Here is an 8,327-nt window from a genome sequence, read left to right on the forward strand (position 1 = left end):
AAAGGATAGAGGTTTAGAAATTCTGCTCACAAACCTTCTTGAAGCTGGGAACTGTACCTTTGAGGCAGTGTCAGGAGCCAATGGAAGAAGGAGACAGAAACATTCAGCCCTTGGAGGTCAAGGCAAATTATAGCAAAAACTGTTAGCTACAGTGAAACTTTATAAGCTTGGCAGAAAGTGGCCAGCTTGGTAAAAGTGCAATGTTAGAGTAATGGAAATAACCACTTCTACAGTACTATGCTGTTTCATACTTTTCCAAGCATTTTCAAACGCATAGTACTACTCTGTGTCAGAGGAAGGGCATACCTCCATTTTACAAAGGAGAAAAGTAGAAACAAAAAGAGGTAAAGTGACCATCTGCGTTCCTACAATAATGAGTGAGACAGGACTAGAATTAAGCATCCTGATTCTTCCTCAATCTAACGGACTTCTATCTTTATGAGGCACCTGCCAAGCACACCCAGCTTTGCATTAATAACAGGGCTAGTAGTCATTGCTAATATGATTTGAGCACTTACTATATGCCAGGCACTATCGAAGCACTTTACCTGCATTATTTTATTTAATCATAACAATCTATGAAGGAATTGCCAGTTTTATCCCTGTTTGACAGATGAGGAAATGCAAGCTTTGGTAGATAAAGGAGCTAGTCTGCAGTTGAGCTGGGATTCAAACTCTGGAGCAGCTCCAAAGCCTGGCGCCTTAACCCTCGTGCTCTGGCCCCTCCGGGAGTATAAAGTACCTCGGTGGTCTCTCAATGATTATACTCCAGTGTAAGGTAGAAAGGACTATTCAGATAGGAGTTTTAGGTTTCCCTTTAATTGCCGTAGTAAAAATCTGTTCTCTTTTAAGTGTTCTTTTTTTCTTGTTTGTCTGAATATGACCAAACTGGAAATGGGTTGGGGAGTATGAAGGACATGAAGCCAAAGGGTCTTTGGGCTCGGGTCTCACATTCTTGAACAGATTTTAGCTTTACCTCCAAATGAGGCACAGAGGTTGAATGATCAGCTTCAAACATTTAAAGAATACTTCGAATTGGGCCTCCTCCTTCCCTTTAAAATATACCCTAAGAGACTTAAAGAAGAAGAAAAGAAAACCGGTCTGGGCCCCACTCTCTGGCAGAGAACCCTGGTCCTGCCATCTTCCTCCCCGCCTTTGCCCTTGTCTTGCCTCTTATCTCTGTCCCCTTCCTGTTTATCTCTGTCCCCTTCCTGTTTATCTCTGTCCCCTTCATCCTGTTTCCTTCCTTCCCCTCTCTCCTCTCTCTGAGAGGCCCTTGGTGTCTTATCTCCCTTCAGCAGCTCCATCAACAAAGTCCTATCATTTTTTGTCTCCTGATTCAGGGTGCCTCTGCATCATTTTAATCTGTTCCTCTGAGCTTTGGTTTTCGATCTCTTCCCAAACTTAATCTCAAACACTTCTTCACAGAGATGGAAATTTTAAAAAAAAGAAAAGGCCCGAATGAGATGACACGACCTGACAATACCTTCTGGCTTGGGGATCAAGATGATTGATTAGAAAAGACAGCAATGTCTTGCTTCACCTCAATACCCTGGGCATGCTGTGGTGAAAAAGTTTTATAATTAACCAAAGACTCACCGTCAACTAATGCTACAGCCTCCTCCCACCCTTGCCTTTTCTTTTTAAATTATTATTGGAAAAGTTTGCAACGTGTTGGGTTTGCACATAGCACAGCCCTCAGAGTCAGACTGGCCAAGGACCTGAGGCTGCTCTCGCCCAGCCAGCCAGCCCAGGACCAGTCATTTGGCTTCTCAGTCTTGACGTCATCATCTAGATATTGGGAATAATAATCAGACCTTCTCGTAAGCAAGCATTAAACGCGGCAGTGCCTGCGAAGCAGTTGGCACCGTGCTTGGCACAGGTAGGCACTCCATGACATTGGTGCTGTTGTTAATCCGTTCTCCAGGCCCAGCAAGTTCAGAGTGAGAAGTATGTGCTCACTGAACTTGCTGGCAGGACCGGCATAGCCCCCGGCGAGGCTACATCCAGTGCACTTGGAGAACAGGAACGTTGAATCTGTGGCCTTCTGGTCTTGCTCAGAAGCTGCATATATGTTCCTTGATCTGTGGATCTCATCTGTAGAGAGCTTAAGAACCAACCACCTAGGGACATGTTAAAATGCATATACCTGGGTCCAACCCCAGAGATGCTGACTCAGAGTCTGGAATTGGGCCCTACAACTTGGCATTTCTTATACACTCATCCAGAGGAGCTCTGTCGCAGGGGGCAGTGGATCCCCTGAGAGTATGACCCACAGGCCCAGGTTCCAACAGGGCTTATGTTGTTAGCCTCCCCAATTCCTAACCATTTTGTCTTGCTAGCCTGTTCTGAACTCAGACCCTGCTTTACTTTCGTTTGTCTTTGGACCCAGTGCTCAGGTTTTGCTCTTTCTTGATCTACCATGGTCAACCCCAGGATGCTGCCCAATTCATCACTGGTTCTCATCCTCAGCTGTCGCTCCTGGTTCACAGCTCATTTTCTTGCACAATCCTGTCTGCCTGAGATCTGGCTCCGGCTTAGTTCTACATTCCATCCTAAATTCTTCCGAGGTGATGCTAGCACTCTTGTGGCTTCTATACACCTGTTATAGTTGTCATTTACCATCCTTTCCTGCCTCTCATTTATGCTGTTGTTTACAAACACCCCTCTGTACTCCCAGTATGATGAAGGATCTTGGAAGATGTCAAAGGCACTATTTAACTTGAATTATGATTGAAAAAACACCAGAACGTGGCATGTAGACAGTGCGCTGAATGTTTATTGTTACTAAGATGTGTGCTGGATTATTATTTCAGTTTTAACTCCATCTCATTATATCTTGGTTCATTGTTTTTCTACCCCTGCTTAGTGATGAATAATATAAGAAAAATGCTCTGGTTTCCATCTGGATTCTGGTTATTTAAGGTTTTACTGTACCTTGAATGGGACATCATGCAATCATTTAAACTCACATCTTCACGCGGACCTAAAACAAAAGTAGCACATAGGTCAAGCAGGAAGGTGCGAGCTCAGATGGGCCAGGGAATGTATCTGTCTTGTTCTCTCTATATTCCCATTAGCTATTAGTGTTTGGCTCATACTATACTCTCAAATATTCATCGAATGAATGAAGAAAGATATATTTCTATTTTCATGTTTTCGTCCATTTTACAACACCCTTCACAGGTAGCCATCCATTATAACTACTAGAATATATCTTAGGAAAAACCTGCCTCTCTGTGGCTTCCACTTCTTAGTCCGTTTTCCCCATGTGGAATAAAAAAGAGCAGTTCTAGTCTCTCTTCCGTATGGCAGGCCTCAGAGGTTTCAAGATAATGGTCATGTGTCTCTCTGCCTCCAAGTCTTCTCCTTGCCTGTTCCTAAAACAGTTTTCCTTTCTTCCTCATCTGTGTCTGGATGTGTTCTACTTCGTCACTGCTCCCTCTACAAATGAGTTACTGAGATGATGAATAATTCAATTAAAAATGGGCAAAGAATTTAGATAGAAATTTCTCCAAGAAGATATACGAATGACCAATAAGGACATGAGATGCTCAACATCATTAGTCATCAGGGAAATGCAAATCAAAAACATAATGAGATGCCTCTTCACATCCACTAGGGGTGACTGTAATCAAAAAGACAGATAATAGCAAGTTGACAGGGTGGTGGAACAATTGGGCCCCTCACACATCGTTGGTAAGAATGCAAAAGTGGTGCAGCTGCTTAGGAAACAGTTCGGCAGTTTCACAGTGTTAAACATAGTTACCTTATGACCCATCAATTCCTCTTTGAGATATCTACCCAAGAAAAATAACATATGAGCACATGAAAACTTGTACACAAACATGCACTATTTATAATAGCCCCCAAATGGAAATACCCCAAATGTCCATTAGCTGATAATGGACAAACAAAATGTGGTATGTCCATACAATGGAATTCCGTTTGGCAATGAACAAATAAATACTGATCATGCTATAACAGGTACAGACCTCAAAAGCATTAGGCGAAATAAAAGAAGTCAGACACAAAAGACCACATGTTGTATGATTTCATTTCTGTGAAATGTCTAGAACAGGTTAATCTGTAGAGACAAAGATTAGTGGTTACTTAGGGTTGAGAGTGCAGGTTACTTAGAGTTGAGGGGTGACTGCTAATGGGAACATGCTTCTTTGTGGGGTGATGACAATGTTCTAAAATTAGGTGGTAGTTATGGTTTGCACCATATACTAAATATACTAAAAATATTGCAAAATATACTAAAAACCATTGAACTGTACACTTAAAAATAGGTGAATTTATGGCATGTCATTTATATCTCAGTAAAACTGTTAAAAGTAAGGTTGTTTGAAATGAATGCAGGGGTCTGACCACCATGGAACAGAAAGAGGCCATTGCGTGTTTTTCTACGATGCAGCCTAAGATCACGTTCATTTATAAACAGCAATATCTCACTCAGTTGCTTCACACCGAGCATGTGGTGCTTAAAGTTTTCCAGGCCTGTACTGCTGGCTGGCATATTGTCATAAGTGTGAATAGTACATGAGAGGATTCTGATGTTGCCTGGAGAAGGAAGACTTTTGTGGCTCATCTGTGAGTGAGCGTGTGCGTGTGTGTGTGTGTGTTGTAGGCGGAAAGGGAAAATGAGAGGGCATAGGTCCTAGCCAAATGGGAGGCTTTCAATTGCAAAACTTCTTACTATGTCCAAAGGCAAATTTTAAATTATTTTGTATTATTTTACTATATAAAAATTAGCAATACAATTACATCTTTTTTATCTCTTTCCCTTCCTCCTGGAGAAAATCACCATCGCCTGTTTTGTCTATGTGTTTGTATTTTTCCCAAACGTTTTATTCACGAACAAGCATTATATGTGTGTGTGTGTGTATTCGTTCTATTATACAAAAAAGGTTTATAGTGTACAAGCGTTTGGCACCTTCTTTTTTACTTCATGATAAATCATGGATATCTTTTCTTATCAGCACTGAAAACTCCACTTACTTTATTTTTAAGTGTTGAATACTATACCATTATAAACATTATTATAAATGCGCCATATTTGTTTAACCAGGTTCCGCTGGTGAATAATAGATTGTGACCAGTCCTCTGCTATCACAGACTACACGCAATGAGCATTCACACATGTACAGTTCTGTGCACTAATGGGAACACAACTGGAGAGTCAGTTCCTATAAGTAGCATTGGTGTTTTAAAGTCTATTTTTAATTAAAGTCTTGGTAGATTAGTTATCGCCAAATTCCCCTCCAAAGTGTTTTCCCAATTTATACTTCATTAATTTTGTTATGAAAATGCCTATTTTCCTTGTAAATAACGTTTAATTAGATTTGTTTTCCACCCTGACAATGTTTAACTTTTAACTGGAGCAATTTGTTTATATTTAAGTGAATTACTGATATGATTTTGGTTCAAAACTACAGTCTTATTTTGTGCTTTCTATTTGTTCTGCATGCTTAATGGTTCTTTTTCTCTTAATCTCTTTTGGATTGATTTTTTTCTAAACTCATTTTTTCTCTATTAGGTTGAAAATTATACACTGACTTTAATTCTTTTAGTGTTTTTTCTGGAAGTGATAACATGCATCTTCATCTTATCAAAATCTGTCAATACCATCACCAAGGCCTTAAAACACTTATTTCCATTTAGTCCTCTCTCTATACATGCTGTTATCATGCATTATAGTTATGTGTAAAATTATTAATTCAACATGATAATGTTTTCTGCATTCAACATTTTTTTTTAGTTTTACTACTTTCTTTGCTCTTTGTTTCTTTCTGAATTTCTGACTTTCCATCTAGTTTTATTTTTCTTCTGCCTAAAATACAGCCTTTAGCATTTTCTTAGTACTACATTTTCTTTGTAGTCATCTCTGATAGGTTTTATGTATCTTAAAATGTCTTTATCTGGCTTTCATTCTAGTGAGAATATTTTCCCCAGATTTGGACTTCTAGGTTAGCAGTTTCTTATAGCACATTGACAATTACTTAGTACTCTCCTCTGGTTTCTATTATAGTTGGAAGAAGCTTCTTTCAGTCTACAGTTGCACATTTACTTACTTACTTAAGTCTACAGCACCTGGTCTTTCTAGGTGGCCTCCCATCCAAGTACTAACCAGGCCCAACCCTGCTTAGCTTCCGAGATTGATGAGATAGGGCACAATCAGGGTGGATTGGCTGTAGACTAACGTTTGCACTTTTGAAGTTAATATTTTTATCTCATACTGTTCAAAGATTTTTTTTTTTCTGTTTTTGGTTGTCTGTGGTTTCCTTATAATATGTCTAGGTCTGGATTTCTTTTTATTTATCCTTCAGGATGTGCTTGACTTCTTGAAAGTATACATTCATGTATTTTATCAATTCTGGAAAATTCTCTGCTATTATTTCTTCAAAATTTTGCCTCAGCCCATTCTCTCCTTTCTGTACTTAAATAAAAGAAAAAATCTCACCATATCCTCCCTATTTCTTAGTGTCTCTGCTGAAACTTCCATTGTTTGTCCCTCTGAGTAGCATTATAAACAGTTTCTTCTATCTTTTTAAAGTTCAAATTCTCTTTTAAAAGTGAAATATAATATGTAGCTTAACTCATTTGTTGGATTCCTAGTTTTAGTTTTTTAAATCGGTTCTCAAATTTGTATTAGGCTCTTTTTCATATTTGCTATGCCAATTTTTATAGTTCCCAGCCAAAATTTTCAAGCTTAGCTTTTTTTCACTTCAAAATTTATATAGTTACAGAGATATCATATATATGTACATATATACGCATATATATGTGTGTATATATGTGTGTATATATATCTCTAATAAAATCTGTCATTTTAACTGCTTTAAGTGTATATATTTTTTGCATTCATTACATTCACATTGTTGTACAACCATCATCATTATCTATTTCTACAACTTTTTTTTCATCATCCCAAACAGAATCTCTGTAACCATTAAGCAGTGCTTCCCCATTCCCTGTCCCTCAGTCCCTGGCAGCCACCATTCTACTTTCTGCCTCTATGAATTTGGCCTATTTTATATAAGCAGAACCATACACTACTTGTCCTTTAAGCCGTAGTAGGTTTTCAAGGTTTATCCGCACTGTAGCATACATCAGAACTTTATTTCTTTTGATGGGCGAATAACATTTCATTGTGTGTATATGCCACGTTCTGTTTATTTATTCATCTGTTGATGGACCCTTGAATTGTTTCCACCTTAGGCTATGGTAAATAATGCTGCAATTTACATTGGCATACAAGACCTATTCAAGTCCCTGCTTTCAATTTTTCGAGATAGATACCAAAGAGCAGAATTGCTGGGTCCTGGTAACTATGTTTAGCTTCTGAGGAACCACCATGCTGTTTTATACAGTGGCTTCACCATTTTTACATTCCCAGTGCAATGTATGAGGGTCCCAACTTTTCTATCCTTTCCAACAGTTTTTAAAAAATATTACATCCATCCTAGTAGATGTTAAGTGGTATCTCCTGGTTTTGATTTGAATTTTGCTAATGATATTGATTATCTTTCCATATGCTTATTGGCCAAACATATATCTCCTTTTGGAAAATGTCTATTCAAGTTCTTTGCTCATTTTAAAATTGTATTGTCTCCGTTGTTGAGTTGTAGGAATTCTTTATATATTCTGTATATTTAATTTCTTATCAAATATATGATTTGAAAATACTATCTCCTATTCTGTAGGTTGTCTTTCCACTTTCTTGATAAGGTACTTTTAAAACTACAAAAGTTTTCCATTTTGATACAGTCCAATTTGTCTGATTTTTGTTTGTTTCTTGTTATCTTAGTATCATATCTAAGAATCCATTGGCAAACCTAAGGCCATGAAAATATGCCCCTAAGTTTTCTTCTAAGAAAGTTTTGCTTTAGTCCTATACTTAGGTCATTGATTCATTTTGGGCTTATTTTTGTATATGATGCGATATAGGGGTCCAATTTCATTCTTTTGCATGAGCAAATTTGTTTGTCCTGGTACTATCTCTTCAAGAGACTACTTTTCTCCCGGTTGAACTGACTCAGAACTTAAGTTTAGCTTACTTGCTTGCTTTATTCATTCATTCATTCCTCTATCTACTACTAAGCATGTTTGATAATTATACTTTTGAGGTCTTTTTGGCTTTGTTTCCCTTTGTCTCTTCTGGTTCTTATAGTGCCTTAAGTTTTAGTGAGCTTGGCTATCTTGATTGTTTGAAGGTTATTGTATTGTGGTGCGATCATAAGACCCACCGAGCCAATTGAGATTAATTAGGAGCCTTTATTAGCCACTGGTGACTGACTCTCCCCACAAAAGAATCAGCCCTG

At 38.2% G+C, this 8,327-nt stretch overlaps 1 pseudogene; it reads right to left on the bottom strand.

Moving 5' to 3' along the window:
* Positions 1 to 6,084: 6,084 nt before the first annotated feature.
* On the bottom strand, positions 6,085 to 6,202 carry LOC118606074 (annotated as a pseudogene).
* Between the last annotated feature and the right edge of the window lie 2,125 nt (positions 6,203 to 8,327).

The sequence above is a fragment of the Rousettus aegyptiacus genome, unplaced genomic scaffold, assembly GCF_014176215.1.
Source record: "Rousettus aegyptiacus isolate mRouAeg1 unplaced genomic scaffold, mRouAeg1.p scaffold_m13_p_7, whole genome shotgun sequence".
Classification (NCBI taxonomy): Eukaryota; Metazoa; Chordata; class Mammalia; order Chiroptera; family Pteropodidae; genus Rousettus; species Rousettus aegyptiacus.